This window comes from Schistocerca nitens, chromosome 5 (assembly GCF_023898315.1).
Source record: "Schistocerca nitens isolate TAMUIC-IGC-003100 chromosome 5, iqSchNite1.1, whole genome shotgun sequence".
In the NCBI taxonomy this organism is placed as follows: Eukaryota; Metazoa; Arthropoda; class Insecta; order Orthoptera; family Acrididae; genus Schistocerca; species Schistocerca nitens.
Genome location: NC_064618.1, coordinates 596,330,877 through 596,351,264, shown reverse-complemented (window position 1 = coordinate 596,351,264; position 20,388 = coordinate 596,330,877).

Here is a 20,388-nt window from a genome sequence, read left to right as displayed (position 1 = left end):
TCTGCATGGCGGTGGAAGAAAAGTTTCTTATCCAACCAGACTCAGAGATACTTGGTAGCTTGGGCGCATGGGCCCCGGATGCCCCGATTGAGACGTTGTTTTGGAGTTTAGGGCCCCGTTTAGTGAAATATACAGCCATGGTTTTGGCGGCACTGAGGGCCATTTTATTGGAGCGACACCAGGTAACTGTTGCGTCCACTTGCCGTTGGAGGTGAGCAATGAGTTGATCAGGATTGCGGCCGATCGTATAAAGTGCTGTGTCTTCAGCGTATTGCCCCAAATGTTAGTGACGAGGACGAGCATGTCATTGACATAGATATTAAAAAGAAGAGGGAACAGCCCGGAGCCCTGAGGGGTACCCATTGATATGTGGCGTACACTGGAGCGCTTTCCCTGCTGAGCAACGAGGAAGGCCCTCTGGTGAAGGAAATCATCCACGATCTTAGTGTAGACGTCAGCATCTTATACACCAGGTTGTCCTGCCAAATCTTATCACAAGAATTCTGCACATCCAAGAAGACCACTGCCGTCGACATCCTGGAATTAAAACCCTTGCTGATGTGCTCCGTGATCTGGAGAACTTGCAGTTCAGTGGACAGGTGTGAGGTAAAACCAAACTGTTCTGGACAGATTGTTACAGCTGCAGCCAGAGGCTTGGAAATGCGGTGGAGTATGAGAGACTCCAGGACCTTCGCCATTGTTTCGAAAGGCTGATCGGCCTGTTGTTGGTAGGTACCGTAGGGTCTTTAGAAGGCTTTGGGATCACAACAAGCTTTGCCTGCTTTCAGTGTGGAGGGAGAAAGCAACTCTGAAGACAACAGTTCAATATCCTGGTGAAAAGGACTAGGAGATTTCACGGTAGGTGACAGAGATGTTCATTGATGATCCCATCCACACCATGGGGTGGGGGTGGGGGGTGGGGGAATTACCTCGTTTCCAGTTTCCTCCAGAGGATTCAGAGCACATCTGCTGTGGACATGAGGCGATCGGCTATAAGTGGTGGACTGTGCCGGAAGGCAGCTACAGCCCTCAGGATATCTTGGTCATCCTGGGGTTCGTCTGGTGTGGGGCCAGGACGAGCAGCTGGGTTTGGTCCTCAAAGACATCCGCCAGGGTTTCCACCAAACGGAGGGTATCATAAGTGAGACCAGAGACCGTCTGGACGTGTTTGTGGGTCTGCAACGTGGTACGACGCAGGGCTCGGACGACAGCACAGTCTGATTTATGCTGGGGAAGAAAGGTGGAAATTCTATCTTCCCACTGTTCCGACTTCCTATCTGCTTAGCGGTGACCAAACTCCCGTTGGAGCTGCTTCATGCGACGCTTGTCCTGAGGGTCACGATATTGCTTCCACCAGCGGCGGCAGCGGTTCTTTTGCATTTTCAGTTCATGCAAAACTGGAGGTACATCATCAAGCGGGGAACGTGAGAAGTAGAGACTTCTACCGCTCGCTGGATTTTCACGGTGAGGTACTCAACTGCACATATAAGATTGGCAGTGGTCTTCAGGTCTAGGTCCAGCCGGGTGCTGTTGTTGAGGATCCTTGCAAATTTGGCCCAATCAGTAACTGTGACAGTAGAACTGATGTCAAAGGACAATGCAACATTGGTAAGATGTAGAAGGACTGGTTCTCAGAAGTTAGGTCATGTACTGTTTCCAAACAAAAATGTGCAGCAACATGTTTAAAAATGGCCACATTCAAAATATCTAGCTGGCAGTTGGAGCAGACTGGTATGTGTGTAGGAGAGTGTGGGACATAGACAGATAGTGCCAAGGTATCTTCCAGCTCCAGGAGGAGGAGGAGACCCTTGGGATTGGCAACACGAGAATGCCACACTGGGTGTTTCGCATTGAGATCAGCCCCAATGGTAAGCTTGTCAAATGATGTCAGCTTGCGGATGTCAGCCTCAAGAAGTGGTTGGTTAGGGCTCAAATAAGCTGGAGCAAATGTGATGGTTCCAAGGTGGGTGGAGACAGTGACAGCTGTGGCCTCTATGCAGTCCAGTGGTTGAAGAACCTCTTGGTTGTGGGCCAACGCCCTGAGGAGGAACACGGCTGTGCCTCCACCATGGAAATTGAGCCAGTCAGTCTGATAGCAGACCATGTTTCATAGGCAAAACTCGTCGGTCAACTTAAGATGTGTTTCAGTAACAAGGAGAATATCCAGATGGTAGTCATGTATGAAGGTGTTTTGTTCAGTCTTCCTCCATTTGATACCATTGGCATTAAGGATGCAAATGACGAGATCCCTAGGGGGATGGTGGTCATGTAGTGGGCGAACCGCCATTATAATAAGATCTGGTTGAGCACTTCAACCAGGGCGATGACCTTCATGAGCCCGTCCTCCGACCGACGGATTTTTTGAGTCGTATCACGAATAATCGCCCTGATCTGGGGCTTCGTGAAAAGGAGACGACCTGCAGCGCATCTCGCATCTCGTCCCAAAAGGATGTATCCGCCTCCTCAGCTGGGGTATTTCCCAGGTGGGTTGCTGGACCCTGCGACGAGCAGGCGCGGAAGTTGGCGCTGGTGGAGGAGATACCACCCCGACAGGTTAAGCCATTTCAAAAGGTGGGTGTGAGGATGCTGCAGCTGGTCTATTTGTTTGGTGATCGTTAGCGGCCGACACAGGAGATGGACGAGGAGCAGGAGACTGAGCCACATCAGCAAAGGTGGGCGTATGGGACGGAGCCGAAGGGGGTTCCCGTGGTGCAATTGCAGAAGAAGGCAGAACATCCCCCGTCGGAGGAATCTCGGTTCAGCCACGGACAAGGGGGAAATGGGTGAGGTCTTGTGCGGGTGGAGGTGGCCGATTCGAACGAGTTTGCTTCCTGGGAGGGCAGGAAGACTTAAGCACCTTTTGATACACAGGGCAGCCCTTCCAGAAGGCCAGGTGATGGGGGTCATGAGAAGTGCCCTGACATCTGGCACAGGTGGGCTTCTCTGAGGCTGGGAGGGTGCACATCTGACGCATGCGGACCTACACACTTGACACACTGCAATGATAAGGAACAGTAATTAGCAGTGTGGCGCAAGTGCTGTCGCCTACGGCAAATCGAGGGCCCAGCGCGGTCTTCATAGAATTCAATGTGCACTTTAGTGCCCAGAAGATACTGGATTTGGTAGATCCTTTCAATATCATCCCTACTAGAGAGGGAGACCACATGTGTGGGCAATGGCATTAACCTGCAGTTCTCTGGGTCCCTCTTGCTGTATTGATGGACCAAAGGGTCCGTGAAGTTGAGATGGAGCAGTTATCTCCTGACATCCACTTCCGTAACTTCATGGGGCAATACTTTAATGACAATTTTTGTCTTCCTGTCATCAAAAACATGGTGAGTATAGTAAGGCATTTCCTGCGATTTGACGAAGTCAAGGACAGCAAGGTAATCTTCTTTGCTATCAAGGAGGTACTAGACATGCTCCTTCTGAAAGACAGCCTGCAACTCGCCACCAATGAGGCGTTGTAGTTCAGCGTTCAGCTTTAGGTAATTTTTCGGATGGTATACGACAATTGGAGGGATTTTTTCCTTCTTTACAGACGGTGGAGCCTGAGAAGCGGGACCAGGAGCTGGACCCACGTCCATGGCATCATCGGATGCAGCTTTCCCTCGAGAGGGCGTGGCAGATGCGGAACCACCGCCACCGTGACGAGCGCGTTTGGAGTTTCTGTGACTGCGCGGGCCGACAGTAGTGAAGTCCTCAGGAGGCCCATCTGGCCCGGTAGACGGAGTAGAGGCAGCAGCACTCGATGGGGCAGCAAATTGTTGGAGCGTTGATGGGTCTGATGGCGCAGCCTAAAAGGAGAGATCAGCAACGGGACCCACGTCCTAGGCTGAAGCAGGTGCGGCTTCCCCTGGAAGGGTGGCATCTGAGCCAGAGCCATCGCCGCTGCGACGAGCATGTGCGGACGGGCGGCAGGATGTACGGTGATGGCGTGTTCAGACAGAGGTAACGGCCTCAGAAGGCCCATCCGGGCGGTGAGAGGAAACGGACGAAGCAACCCCAAGAGGAGCGTCCAGGTGGAGGTGAGGTACAGCGGGTGACTGATTCGACAGGGAATGTCAGCCGTCATGTGAGAGGTCAATCACAAAGCGACCAGGTGAATTGTCAGACAACGACAACGAGGATAAGCGGTCCCCCGCGTGTGTGAGAGAGCCGCAATAGATGGCACCACTTTGTCAACATTCAGATTTTCGCTGTTGGCAAATTTTCTATTCGTGTGCAACTGAACAATGGGATGTGACTAAATATGTTGAGGAATGCCAGTTGGCAAGCAAACGTTCTCTTTTTATACACAAGTTTCGACAAATATTTACCGAGGAAATCAATATACGTGTCAAGAGCCGTTAAATGGACACCTGTCAACAGTATGATTCAGTTTATGTAGCAATGAAGCAAGCTGAGAACTGGAAAAACGAAACTGAAATACATTCATTGTGAGTAAAGCAGGAGATTCACTATCGAAAAGCAGAAGCTGGGCAACCAGCAGAACAAAACAATACTAAAATGTTGATGTAATCACGTTCGATTTGCAACAGACACTACCCATTCCTAAACTGATTACTGGACCAAAGTTATATAAGCATAAAATGTAGTGCTATAATTTTAGTGTCCATTCTTGTGCAGATAGCCAAGGACATTTCTTTTTCTCTGGAATGAAGCAACAGCTAAAAGGGGACCAGACGAAATAGCAAGCTGTTTAAAAATATATTTTGAATAGAATGACGTCAAAGGTGAAAAGTAGATTGCGTTTTCCGACAAATGTGGCTGACAAAACAGAAACTGGACCTTAGTGGCGTTTTGACTATACTTGTTGAAGTCCTGTAGTTTCAGATACATGAAGCACACGTTCTGTAAAGTGTCAGGCAAATCCAACATCTTCCATGAAAAACCCTGACATGATAGCAAATCCGGCAATATGTCACATAGCGCAGAATAAATCCTGACATTAAATTAACCAAAGTAATGCGATCAACGAGTGAGCAAATGGAATACCACAGTCTAACACAAGAACGCCTAATGCATGTCATAACTTCCCACCGTGAAACAGACGCAGTTCCGAGGGGAGAAACGAGAACAGGAGCCGAGAGCAGAGCCATGTAGGATAGAAGGCCCTACGATAATGGACACCCACATTGCCGACCGACCGCCGGGATTTTCATGCCCCAGCCCATGTTAAAAGATAGAGCCCTCCAGAAGAACAGTATAGATCTTATGATAACACTAAAAGGGCCACACCAGCTGCAAGTTTTAGCGTGAGACCATACGCGTCTCTGTTATGTAGCAAACATTAAAAACATTGCCCCACCATGAAATGTATAAAGTTTCTCGTGGGATGGACAGTATTTTTGTAGGTGGAGCCTAAGGTTAACATTGAGACACTGATTGGTCAGTTAAACACAGCCAGATACCTTTTTCTTAAACCAACTTCGGTAAACAGTAGTAAGGAGAAGTTCGAGAGAGTTGCTACCGAGATGGCGAGGTGTGTGGAGCTGCACCGCCCACCACCCCTGACGCTGCCTAACCACCGACAAGGTAATGAACGCACACGATGCCGCATAAGAGCGCATAAGGCTTCACTCAAAACTGCAGAAGTCTCATCTGTTACATCCCCTTTTCACGTAATACTGCTGTCGATAGTCATTTAAACTTTGTGGTATTCACATTTGCTACTTGAAGTTAAAATCTGAAACGCGATGATTTTTCTGTTATATAATTATTGAGAAGCCACGTCAGCCACTGTAATTTACGACAAGTTAAATAAGTAATTAAAGATAACTGAGGGTCACTGTAGAACATTTTTGATAATTTTCTCTTTCATGAAACTTAATTTAAGCCTAGATTACAGATGTGATATGGCATTGGTCATCCTTTGATCCATTATAGAACTTGGAAAACTTGGAAACCCACTCAGGGAATATTCGTTCCCATTTTTGTTGAACGCATTTGGTTTTTATCATCCTGTACTAAAATATTTCCTTTTATCAACAGTGCAATTAGTAAACAATGTTTCGTGAGTAGAATAAAATTCCAATGGTAAACTTAACTGATTTTTCGACGTTATTTTACCAGCCAACTAAAAATAGGAAAGCCTTCAACCCCTTCAACTAAATTTGGTTAGTATTAAGATTCTTTTACAGGGAGTGCAGTGGAGCTGACCCTGAAATCATTAAGTATTTGATTATATCATCGCTAGTCTCACTGAACTCTTCTGAACTCTACGTGTCACGTGTGGTCTGGCGTCTCCTTACCATCAACAAGTCCCTGGTTCAAACTAGTCAATTCCCTAAAAAACACGCTCAGAGCGTCGTTGCGCGATAGTGGTAGGGAGACACGACTTAGAACAAACAGACATCATGCAGAATGCTAGAGTTCCTCAGGCTGGAGCTAGTGACAGAGGCACTGCTCAAGTGGAGAAAAAGGTCACCTCACATTATCGAAGTGTTCATGGAACTGATCATTGGGAAGAAGTTCTAAGAACATCCCAGAGAAAGAAGCCATTCAAAGCAGCTCGTATGACTCAAGAGTGTTAGTACAGCTTCTCTGCACTGAAACAGCTGTACCACGAAACATAAGCATCAACTGTTCAAAGCATATTCAGTGATATAAATTGTGTTCGACTCGTAGTTTCTGCTGAGCTACAAAGCCCCATCGCAACACTGATGTGTAGTGATACATACTGTGGTCGCCTAGAATCTGTTGCCTTATCAAAACGATGAAGACCTGCAAGCAGCTCTTTCCTGACAGAGCGTAAATCGAAATATATTGGATCTCTTCCTACTAAAGAAGCAAGGTAAGAGACATTCTCTCAAGTTTGAAATGGACACATAGTGGTTACCTATACTGGTACAACTTATTCCAAGCAGGAGGTACTGCGTTTCAGTAACAAGAAGACGAAGAAGAAAGATAGACAATCATGTACTGAGAAAACGATGTTTCAAGTAAAATAATAATGATAAGTAAATGCATTGAGAATAAAATGTTTTCATGTAAAAAATACAAAGTAAATGAGTTGAGACTACAATGTTTCGAGTAAATAATGTTAAGTACGTGTTTCTGAAATTTTGAAAATTTTTTTTTCTAGTTGATGTTACATACTAAAAATATGTAACTACTGGCGCTGTGTAATAAAGCAATGCTGTACTCGAAAAAATACGATTTTGTATGTATTTCAGATATCTGATTTATGGGATTTTATTAAAGTATTTGTGGTGCGTTTTCTCAGAACTACTGATTTGTCCCTTGCCATTTTTTTACTGCCGAGCCTATCAATTGTAGTATATCAACAAAGGAGACCGCGTCTACGACTTTTGTGCGACCTGTGTTGGAGCACTGCCCATTAATCTGAAAGCACCAAACTGGATTATCGTAGCAGGTCGACTAAGTTCAGAGATTCACTGCTACATATATGAGAGACTAAATAAGTTCATGTGGAAGTAAATTGAAAAGGAATTAATTAGAATTAGGGTACTGTGGCAGTTCAAACGAAAACTATTTAAGATAAACTGTAAAACAGGTCCTCGGGTTTCTGGGTATATTTTGCCTAAGGACCACAAGGACTATACAACGTAGAGTGTACGCCGAAAAGCAAGGTCGTCATTCAGCTTTGAATGTAATAACTGTGCAGAAAATGGAACTTAAAATTCTATTAAACACTCTGTACTACTCAGTGTATCGAGGCACGTGGAGTACGATGGTGGACGAAAATTTTTTTCCTAGGTTTTATCCACTCTTATATTGCGTTGCAACATCAAAGGAAACGGAACACATGTAATACATGCACATTCTGTTCACCTAATTTATAGTTCGGCGCTTGTGGCATAATATTTACGTAAAGTGAAGGCAGGGGTCCAAAACGCAGGTGAGCAAGAGATTGCGGTTTCCAGTTATCTAAAGAGAATAGTGGCAAGACAATCCCTCATTACAGAAAAAAAAGCCAACAGAGTTCTGAAATCGTTCGTGATAAACTACCAACTTCAAATAAAACAAATTTGAATTAATTTTAAAATACGGAGGATAAATAGTTATTCTATGTATAAATAGAATAAATAATGTAGGTACAGTTGACATATCAACGTACGAAACGAAGGAGCATTAACCGCCTTAAAACAGCATACATGTTGCTTTGAAGCACAGTAAATGATTTAGAACAACTCATATAAATCTGTGTGATTACAACTACTAATTCCCAGTTGGGATTAATTTTGGTCTCCTACAGATATAATAGAATTGCATCACACTATGAGGTGGTGGGTATATTTTATTTCACGTGATTTCTTAGCAACAAACAACATTGCATTCACCCTGGCGTGCCAAAATACACGCTGATCACTGTTATGAATATACTAACTGAGCCTAACACAGCTACGATGCACTCACTGGTGTCTAACAACACCTTTATCATACTCAACTGCCCTTGTATCAGTTATCACTTAAATAAATAAAGGATAGGAGACGTCAAAAATTAAAAACTTTACTTAAGGCCATTAAGGGCACCTGAATGAGTTTAGCCTCCAGCAAACACGTGAAACAAGTCATGGAAATACTGATAATGGATATAAGATCAGTTTTATGGAGTGTGTTCATTTGCTTACTAGTACTAACTGATATTGCCAAAATTGTTACGTGAAATGCAGGTGATGGCCGTTAAGAATCAATTGCGACAATGTGCAAAATTATTTAGCACAAAATCATGTTTAAATTCAAATTAGATTAAGAGTCACCACATCATCAATATTTTATTAAGATCCAGTCAGATTAAAATAAAGGAAAATTCCTGACACAAACTGATTTCATAGGCAAATATAACAGTTCTAAAATTAACTGAGCCAATTTTTCACTTTCCAAAGAGTCTGTCGGGTACACAAGGAAATTATATTCACAAGTGGTAGACCATGGGGCTCCATCGTCAGTCACTAAGAAATCAACTAAAATATTCATTATCAATCAATAAAACAATGCTTGCTGAGCTTCTGTTTCTCTTGGCCATTGTTTAACATTTACAGAGCACACTCCATAGGTGTGGTGACAGATAAAGCACACAGCAAACTACATACTCCCTGTAACAAGTATTCAGGAATGAATTTATGGAGGTCAAATCTCACATACACAACTGGCGCGAACTTGTGTTCATCTCTAAATCACAAGGCAATACCACAAAATTCCGAAAATGATCCCATAAAACACACTAACTAACTTTCTGTTATTTATAACAATCATAAAACAGCGATAAACACTCGTGAAACTATGAATTTAAGTTACTTAAAGCTCGCTTACACCTATCGCGCGAGCATGTGCTCGGCGCCACGACACAAGGAAAGGACAACTAAAATTTAATAAAATTCACAGAAACAGTTCACAGGAATTCAGTACATCGTACGTTCTTTCAACTGAGTAGATTTCAGGTTCTACCATTCACAAATAGGGTTGCTGAGCTGATGACCAAGTTCTAATAGTTATGACCAGATTTAGTACAGACCACTAATTTGTCAGATTTCTAGGATTGCCACTTCTTCTAAAACTTCCGTATCTATACTGACTTTAAACAATGCATTTCCTCTAGGATCGACGAAAATATAGCTCATTTTATACTCATTTTCTTCCTATACGAGCGCATCGTTCTCAGAGACGGTTTCAATCCAGGTCCTGCTGCCGAACGGTACCTAAATATGGCACACCCTGGGTCAATGGGAGGCAGTTAAAACCACTGGGAGGGAGGAAGGGGGGGAAGATAGGAAGTCTCCTATTTGCTGAACTTAGATTTGCCATCCCCACAGATTTCCTTAAGCAAAACCAAGAGCTTCTCCCAATCTGTGGTTAGTCCTATTCTTCTATTATCGAAACATTCATCTTTATTCACTCATAATCTGACGGAGGAGTAAAGAGGGGATGTATGAAGTGTTACAGCTAAGGGTAAAACACAATGGTAAGCTTTCGCAGCTTCAGTGCGCATGGTATGTAAAAATTGACTAGCTTCTCCTTACGCTACACAAAATTCCGAGGATCAATGCAGTGATCCGATCGTGATATTATCTGTAGTTGTTGTTGTGGTCTTCAGTCCAGAGACTGGTTTGATGCAGCTCTCCATGTTGCTCTATCCTGCGCAAGCTTCTTCATCCCCCAGTACCTACTGCAGCCTTCATCCCTCTGAATATGCTTAGTGTATTCATCTCTTGGTCTCCCTCTACGATTTTTACCCTCCACGCTGCCCTCCAATACTAAATAGGTGATCCCTTGATGTTTCAGAACATGTCCTACCAACCGATCCCTTCTTCAAGTTGCGCCACAAACTCTTCTTCTCCCCAATTCTATTCAATAGCTCCTCATTAGTTATGTGATCTACCCATATAATATTCAGCATTCTTCTGTAGCACCATATTTCGAAAGCTTCTATTCCCTTCTTGCCCAAACTATTTATCGTCCATGTTTCACTTCCATACATGGCTGCACTCCATACAAATACTTTCAGAAATGACTTCCTGACACTTAAATCTATACTCGATGTTAACAAATTTCTCATCTTTAGAAAAGCTTTCCTTGCCATTGCCAGTCTACATTTTATATCGTCTCTACTTCGACCATCATCAGTTATTTTGCTCTCCAAAAAGCAATACTCCTTTACTACTTTAAGTGTCTCATTTCCTAATCTAATTCCCGCAGCATCACCCGACTTATTTCGACTACATTCCATTATCCTCGTTTTGCTTTTGTTGATGTTCATCTTATATCCTTCTTTCAAGATACTGTCCATTCCGTTCAACTGCTCTTCCAAGTCTTTTGCTGTCCCTGACAGAATTACAATGTCATCGGCGATCCTTAAAGTTTGTATTTCATCTCCATGTATTTTAATACCTACTCCGAATTTTTCTTTTGTTTCCTTCACTGCTAGCTCAATATACAGATTGAATAACATCGGGGATAAACTACAACCCTGTCTGACTCCCTTCCCAACCACTGATTCTCTTTCATGCCCTCTTTCCTATAACTGCCATCAGGTTTCTGTACAAATTGTAAATAGCCTTTCGATCCCTGTATTTTACGCCTACAATCTTCAGAATTTGAAACAGAGTATTTCAGTCAACATTGTGAAAAGCTTGCTCTATGTCTACAAATGCTAGCAACGTAGGTTTCCTTAATCTTTCTTCTTAGATAAGTCGTAGAGTCAGTATTGCGTCACGTGTTGCAACATTTCTACGGAATCCAAACTGATCTCCCCCGAGGTCGGGTTCTACCAGTTTTCCATTCGTTTGTAAAGAATTCGCGTTAGTATTTTGCAGCCGTGACTTATTAATCTGATAGTTCGGTAATTTTCACATCTGTCAACACCTGCTTTCTTTGGGATGGGAATTATTATATTCTTCTTGAAGTCTGAGGGTATTTCGCCTGTCTCATACATCTTGCTCACCAAATGGTAGAGTTTTGTCAGGACTGGCTCTCCCAAGGCTCTCAGTAGTTCTAATGGAATGTTGTCTACCCCTGGGGCCTTGCTTCGGCTTAGATATTTCAATGCGCTGTCAAACTCTTCACGCAGTATCATATCTCCCATTTCATCTTCATCTACATCCTCTTCCATTTCCATAATATTGTCCTCAAGTACATCGCCCTTGTATAGACCCTCTATATACTCCTTCCACCTTTCTGCTTTCCCTTCTTTGCTTAGAACTGGGTTTCCATCTGAGCTCTTGATATTCATACAAGTGGTTCTCTTTTCTCCAAAGGTCTCTTTAATTTTCCTGTAAGCAGTATCTGTCTCACCCCTAGTGAGATAAGCCTCTACATCCTTACGTTTGTCCTCTAGCCATCCCTGTTTAGCCATTTTGCACTTCCTGTCGATCTCATTTTTGAGACGTTTGTATTCCTTTTTGCCTGCTTCATTTACTAGATTTTTATACTGTCTCCTTTCATCAATTAAATTCAATAATTCTTCTGTTACCCAAGGATTTCTAATAGCCCTCGTCTTTTACCTACTTGATCCTCTGCTGCCTTCACTACTTCATCCGTCAAAGCTACCCATTCTTCTTCTACTATATTTCTTTCCCCCATTCTTGTCAATTGCTCCCTTATGCTCTCCCTGAAACTCTGTACAACCTCTGGTGTAGTCAGTGTATCCAGGTCCCATCTCCTTAAATTCCCACCTTTTAGCAGTTTCTTCAGTTTTAATCTACAGTTCATAACCAGTAGATTGTGGTCAGAGTCCACATCTGCCCCTGGAAATGTCTTACAATTTAAAACCTGTTTCCTAAATCTCTATCTTACCATTATATAATCTACCTGAAACCTGTCAGTACCTCTAGGCTTCTTCCATGTATATAACCTTCTTTTATGATTCTTGAATCAAGTGTTTTCTATGATTAAGTTGTGCGCTGTGCAAAATTCTACCATGCGGCTTCCTCTTTCATTTCTTACCCCCAATCCATATTCACCTTCTACGTTTCCTTCTCTCCCTTTTCCTACTGCCGAATTCCAGTCACCCATGACTGTTAAATTTTCATCTCCCTTCACTATCTGAATAATTTCTTTTATTTCATCATACATTTCTTCAATTTCTTCGTCATCTGCAGAGCTAGTTGGCATATAAACTTGTACTACTGTAGTAGGCATGGGCTTCGTGTCTATCTTGGCCACAATAATGCGTTCACTATGCTGTTTGTAGTAGCTTACCCGCACTCCTATTTTTTATTCAGTATGAAACCTACTCCTGCATTAATCCTATTTGATTATGTATTTATAACCCTGTATTCGCCTGACCAAAGGTCTTGTTCCTCCTGCCACCGAACTTCACTAATTCCCACGCTATCTAACTTTAACCTATCCATTTCACTTTTTAACTTTTCTAACCAACCTGCCCGATTAAGGGATCTGGCATTCCACGATCCAATCCGTAGAACACGAGTTTTCTTTCTCCTGATTACGACGTCCTCCTGAGTAGTCCCCTCACGGAGATCCGAATGGGGGACTATTTTACCTCCGGAATATTTTACCCAAGAGGACGCCATCATCATTTAACCATGCAGTAGAGCTTCATGCCCTCGGGGAAAATTATGGCTGTAGTTTCCCCTTGCTTTCAGCCGTTCGTAGTACCCGCACAGCAAGGCCGTATTGGTTAGTGTTACAAGGCCAGATCAGTCAATCATCCAGACTGTTGCCCCTGCAACTACTGAAAAGGCTGCTGCCCCTCTTCAGGAACCACATGTTAGTCTGGCCTCTCAACAGATACCCCTCCGTTGTGGCTGGACCTATGGCACGGCTATCTGTATCGCTGAGGCACGCAAGCCTCCCTACCAGCGGCAAGGTCCATGGTTCATGGGGGGGGGGGGGGGGGGGGGGGGGGGGTATATTATCTAGCAAGGCTTAAATGGAGCGTAATAAGAGTTTCGCATCAGAATGCTACACCCACTTCATTCATACCTCAGACTGTTGGTGTCTCCATTAGACACAAAATGTTGGGATCAGACCCCGTTAATTGTAGAGGTGCGTGTTGTATTATTTGCGACTGTTGCCAGTAAAATATGTTGGTCAGATGGAAAAACGTTTCAACGTTAGATTTAAAGAACACTCTGAGACATAACTCAAAAACGGCACCCAGTGCTCATTTAGAGTCTGAGGGACACTCCATTATTAACGTTTAAAAAAGTCTAAAGTGTTACGTATGGAACCTAAAGGCTATTTGTTTAACATTTTAGAGAGATGAAAATTATGAGATGCCTTAAAACAATGCCTAAGTTTACACTTAATAGGCAGAATGAAGTTTGTCACGATTTAATTTAAACAAATTTTGGCTATACAAAACGCTCACAAGTGACAGAAATGGAGAGAGATATCGCTGTTAATGCAGTAAAACTGCCGCTTGAAGCATGAATTTGAAATGATTACTTCTGTATCAGTTATCACTCAAATAAATAAAGGATGGAAGACGTCAGCAATTAAAAGCATTGCGTATGGGGATTAAGGGCACCTGAATGGGTGTGATAAAGACGCATTTTGCAGACAGTATTTACATACACCACTGAACGTACCGGAAGAAGCGGACGTATCAGTTCCTAACTCTACAAACTAATTTTATATCAATCATCAGTCTTCTGAATGGTTTGATGCGGGCTGCAATGAATCTCTCTCCTGTGTCAACATTTTCATCTCAGACCAGCAATTACAACCTGCATCCTCTGTTATTTGTTGGATGTATTCCAGTCTCTGTCGTACTTTACAGTTTTTACCCTCTACTGCTCGCTACAGCACCATGGAAGTTATTCCCTGATGTCTTAACAGCGACCTATGATCCTCTCCCTTCTTCTTGTAAGTGTTTTCCGTACGTTCCATTCGTCGCTGATTCTATGAAGAAGCTCCTCAAGTTTTACCTTATCAGTCCACTTAACTTTCGAAATTCTTCTGCAGCACCACATTTCAAATTCTTCGATTCTTTCCTGCTCCTATTTTCTCACAGCCCGTGTCTCACATCATACAACACTGTGATCCAAACAATCATCCTCATATGCCTGTAGACTTTTCTCGGTCAGGAATGCCTTTTTTACCAGTATTAGCCTGCGTTTTGTTCTCTTTGCTCGGTCCATCGGTTACTTTACCGCCTAGGTAAGAGAATTCCTCAACTTCATCTACTTGGTGATCCCCAATTCTGCTGTTAAAGTTTCTCGCTGTTTTCATTTCGGTTACTTATCGTTACTTTCGTCTTTCCTCTATTTACTTTGAATCAGTACTCATTAGACTGTTCATTCCATTCAGTGCGTACGTTATTGTTCTTTACTTTCACGCAAGATAGCGATGTTATCAACGATTCTTACCGGTACTGTATATACATAATATATGTAACCTTTCTTTCCCTTGCAAGATGTCGCTTGCTTTAATCATAAATATATGTATGAGTGATGCGAAATGTTATTATTTTTACACAAAGAAAAGCGTAATCTTCTTAATAACCTTTACATAGTGAGCTACCCCTTTAATTTTTTATACATAGATTAGTGAATTTACTCATTGTACTTTTGTTGCCTGTGCCGCTGGACACTTTTAGAACTCAAATTAATTATCAAATTAATGAATTTAATAATACTGAACCTTAAATTGCCGGTGTACCCGCGTACCACCACAATAAAACAAAAACAGTGTGTAGATGAGGGAGTATGAATGAGAACAGTGGAATATTTACATTCACAAAATAATGACAAGCTTTATTAATACTTTTGCAACTACCACTAGCTGATAAATCTTATACAGAAATGAGAATCAAAAAATCAGAAAAGGAATGGCGTTTGATTAGCAAAATGTACCTTGGGATGGTAGCTATACAAATTCTCCCCAAAATTAATGTCCGCAACTCGTGGTCTAATGACTAGAGTTGCTGTCCCTGGATCACGGGGTCCCGGGTTTTATTCCTGGCCGGGTTGGGGATTTTCTCTGCCCGGGGACTGGGTGTTTGTGTTGTCCTCATCACTTCATCATCTCCATCATTCGTGATAGTGGCTAGATTGGATTGCGTAAACAGTAGGAGTGTATGGGCGCTGATGACCGTGCAGTTGAGCGTCCCACAAACCAAACATTATCATCCTCTAAAGTAATCCCTTTTACAACGCATTCTGACTTTATTTACATGAATCCATTTGAGGAACAACTCTTTTCAGATGGAAACAACTATGGGTTACCTAAGAATGAAGAGCTGTGAATTTAATTTAACAACCCCACGCCGTTGCAGCAATAGTTTACCCTTTCACCTTGATCCAGGCGGCAGCAGAAAACGGCGCGCTGTGGGCGAGTATCGATGCACTGCAGCAGCTGTAATGTTCTGACGCATCCACGAACATTTTCAAACTACGCTGTCTTGCGATCTGATTATCAGAACGCGGGAAACTTCCCTATCAAAGCCCTAAAACACAAGCAGATTTCGGTGTTACGTGCACCCGTTCGCTGGTTTACCCAGACCAGTTCGACTCACAGGCATGACGGTGCGTGCTGGAACAGTTAAACCCCAGATGGCTGCCTCGGTAGCAATAATTTGAACCTCGTGACACACGATATGCCTGAGATGATAAGCAGTTCCACTGTTGATACAGTTGGAAACTGCCACTGACTCATAGTTCAACACAAGATACAGAGTACAAGTCTCACCGACAAGGGAAAGCCCTGCAGTTTTCCAACAGCGGAGGACCAGAAGGGGAAGAAGGCAAAGAATCACAACCATTTTCCACCAAGCCTCGGTACGGGAGTCGAATTAGCAAACACCGAAGCACGCCCACATAGCACAAACCAATTGAACTGTCTACTAATTGAATATCATTCTTAACTGTTCTGTTGGCCTTGTAGCAAACCAATACACAGCAATGGATTTCCCAGGCTGGGCGAACAAGCCTCCTGAGAGGAGCTAATGAGTGACTCCAAATCTCTCTTGTCTGAAGAAAGAAGGTTTTAGACTAGGGAGGCGTCGTTCTTACAGTAAGCGTGGCCTCGTTTAGGCAAAAAACGTCTACCTAGAAAGGACTACATACTGTCTCTTGCAGAGGGATCTAATTTCTCAAGGCCCACCATTTACAGTTTCTGAAAGAAGGCTGTTAAGCTACCCAAATAGTCGTACCCGTTGAAACATATGTTTTTTCCGCTCGTTAAAAGGATCTGGCGACTTCCTGACATCAGTGGTCTACAGTCTTGCCTCCACTAAACTCCTGCACCAGCCCGACCTGTCTGTATCGTCACAGCTTCTAAGATGAGAATGCACGGAGTTTAATGAGCTTCCCACTGTTTGCAGAAAGGCCCAGTTTACTGCAGTCTCTCTTAAATGGCTCCATCCCCCCACTTCCCGCCAGCTGTCCGCCTTCACGACGGACTTCCATCTGCCCAGGTAAAATGTTTTCTGAACCATTCTCTCTCAGCGTAAATGGAAGGAGGAGAGGGCTACTGCCAGAAGTCCTTCTGAAAGTGCGATCCACTGAGCACTTCATCCCAGAATCGATTACACAGCCAGATAGCAGCACTTAGCATTTATGGCCCCTAAATCATTTCTCCCGCTGTTCTGTATCGCCTCCACTACGTTCCCTTGGTTACAAGTTCTCTACAGGATACACATGCATTTATACGAACATGCTGCCCACAATTTCCTCATGTAAATCACGTACAGCAAATGCAGTACTAGGGAACACCGAAATCATCACCTAAATTATGAACGTTAGCCTGACTGACAAGGTTGTTATAGTGAGAGAGTGTAATTCCGACTCTCGCCCTACATCTTACCTCTGTTTTCGTCAGAATTTCGAACATTTTGAACCGCTTTGCATTATTGAATGTTTATGACAATTCGGTAAGTACAAAGAACGTGTATCACTTTATCTTCATTCTTGCTTCCTAAATAAACTTCAACGCTAGAACTGCCTCTCCTGATGAATTTACCTTTCCTAAGGCCAAACTAGTCAGCTGACAAATCCTCAATTTTCATTTCAGATCATCAGTATATTATTCCAGTTAGCAACTTGGATCCAAGAGCTGTTAAGCTGGTTGTACTATAAATATCCAACTTGTGTCTCTTACTGTATTCACAGTTGTGTGGCTGATGTTTTCTCCGGAGGTCTGATGGTCTATAGCTAGTCTTATACGTTCCTCACACCGACGTGAATAGTGGTTTTGTTGTCACTTCTGCTATTTATTTTAGAATTTCCTACAGAATTTTATCTATCCTTCTGCTGTATTTTTTCTTAAGTCTTCCAAAGCTCTTCTGATTCTAATATTGGATCCCCTAACCGACAGAATGATCGGCTTAGCGTCACTATCCTATAGTACAAGGTCAAAGTATGAATATTGCTCACTTCCTCCTACTTAGGCAAATGTAATAAATCAGCTGGTTCCTTTTGCAACTGAAATGATCTACTGTGGGCTTAATGGGACTTACTGTGGCACCATTAGTTCATGGGCAGCACCCCCGAAAACTACACAAAGAACTTTTACTATATTTTCACCGTCACCAACTGACCAAAATGTAGCCGAGAATTCCAAGACACCTATGCGCAGCAAATTCCTGGCATTTTTGGGATGTATTTCTTAGATACAATCTCAAACGAACTTGAAAATTTTCTTGATATCTTCATCCGTTTCCATCACACAGAGGCTGAACGTAATGTACTTCTACATGTAAAAATCTGGTATGAGGCTGTTGTAACAGCGACAGGAACGGTCGCGGGGTTGCCGCTAACGAAAACATGGCGGAACTGAACGAGAGCAGCCAGCGAACAAACAAGACAGACGAATGAGAATGGAACGACAAGCACAACGACAGACAATCAAGCAAGACACCAAGAGCAACAACAAAGTATTAAGCGACGGGGTCACAAGAGATAACCTCACAAAATCCAAACAACTTCCACTCGTAAAGCCCGCATCTCGTGGTCGTGCGGTAGCGTTCTCGCTTCCCACGCCCGGGTTCCCGGGTTCGATTCCCGGCGGGGTCAGGGATTTTCTCTGCCTCGTGATGGCTGGGTGTTGTGTGCTGTCCTTAGGTTAGTTAGGTTTAAGTAGTTCTAAGTTCTAGGGGACTTATGACCACAGCAGTTGAGTCCCATAGTGCTCAGAGCCATTTGAACCATTTTGAACCACTCGTAAACTGGAAGTAAGCACACGCAACGTAAACACGATGTCTGTAAGCGAGATATCAACCGACTCAACGCGAATACCAGGCTACCTCACTGATTTTTTTCCCTTATTGTTATTTCACTCCCCAAAATGAGGTGGGCTGGCAGTGGCACAATACGCCGCTGTTCAGCCAAGAGAGTTGCAGAAAAAAACAGTGAAATGAGAAAAGAACACATAACATAAAATGATGTTAAGTGATGAATAAACAAGAACAAAAATAGATGAGTATAAATGGTAGATTAAAAAAAACCAAAGGTAGGAGCTACACACACATGCAGAGAATGAACACTGAGTTGACACGAAAACAAAGAAACACCACAGTGGGAACACAAATGAATGATGCTGGCGACACTCTTGGTGCTGGTGGAATGTAGCACTGCACATGGCACTGTAGAAACACGGACACCACAGCGAAAACGTTAAAAGTCACTGCACCGAAGGGGACCTACCACTGGGTGAAGAGAGGAGGGGGGGGGGAGAAAAGGGAGGGGAAGATATTGTAGAGTGAAACCAGGAGAGGGTAGGAGGGGGGCAGTGGAGGGGATAAGGAAAGGGGCCAGAAGCCAGGGGGAGGGTGAAAAGGAGAAAGAAGGTGTTCAGGGGGGAAAAGGAGGACAAAGGGTAGGGAGAGAGGGAGCCCTGAGGAGGGGGGGGGAAGATGGAGGGATTAGATCTGGTAAGAGGGACAGATGGAAGACATGAATGCATCATCCGGGAGAGGGAGTTGGCAGAAGTCACCATGCGAGGGTATGGAGCGTTTCGAGATGGTGGCAGATGGGACACTGTGGTACAGGTGCGGCAGTGGGCTAGAGTGGGAGAGGATGGGGGAAACAAAAGGATGGGTGGGGGATCCAGTTTGTAGGAGATATATAGGATCCATATTCATTCAAGGAACAAGGGGAGATGGGGGAAGGAAATCAGATCATAAAGGATATGCATGGAGGATGGGAGACGGATGTGATAAGTGAGGCAGAGTGCATGGCACTCATGGGTTTGGAGGGATTTGTAGTAGGTGGGGGTGGCAGAGATCCAAGCGGGGTGGACATAACATAGGATGGAATGGATGAGGGACTTTTAGGTATATAGGATAGTGGAAGGGTCTAATCCTCATGTTCGACGACAGAGGAATTTTAGGAAACTGTTACGTGCCTTGGCTTGGACTGTCAGAAGATGGGGGTCAAGGAAGGTGGTGATCGAGGATGATGCCAAGGTACTTTAGAGTGGGAGTGAGGGCAATGGGGCGGCCATAGATGGTAAGTTAGAAATCTAGGAGCCAGAAGGAGTGGGTGGTGCGGCCTATATGGTTGCCTGGGTCTTTGAGGGATTGATCTTAAGGAGCTATTGGTTGGACAATGCAGTGAACAAGTCAAGGTGGGACTAGAGGAACTGCTGGGAATGTTGCAGAGAGGGAGCGAGAGTAAGAAGGCGGTGTCATTGACATATTGCAGGAGATGGACAGGTGATGGGGGATACGGCATGTCCGCTGTGTATATAATAGGTAGAGTAGAGGGGAAAAGACAGAGCCTTGGGGCATGCCTGGGGAGGGGTAGAAGGTGTAAGAGTTGGAGTTGTGGATGGTAACATAGGAGCAATGAGAGAGGAAGGAGGCTGTCAGGTGAACATAGTTGATGGGGAGGGCATAAGTTTGAAGAGGAGGCCAGGATGCCATACATAGTCATAGGTGCGTTCAAGGTGAAGGGACACAAGGATGGCAGAGTGACAGGAATTGTAATGAGTGGAGAGGAGATGTGTCAGGTGAAGGAA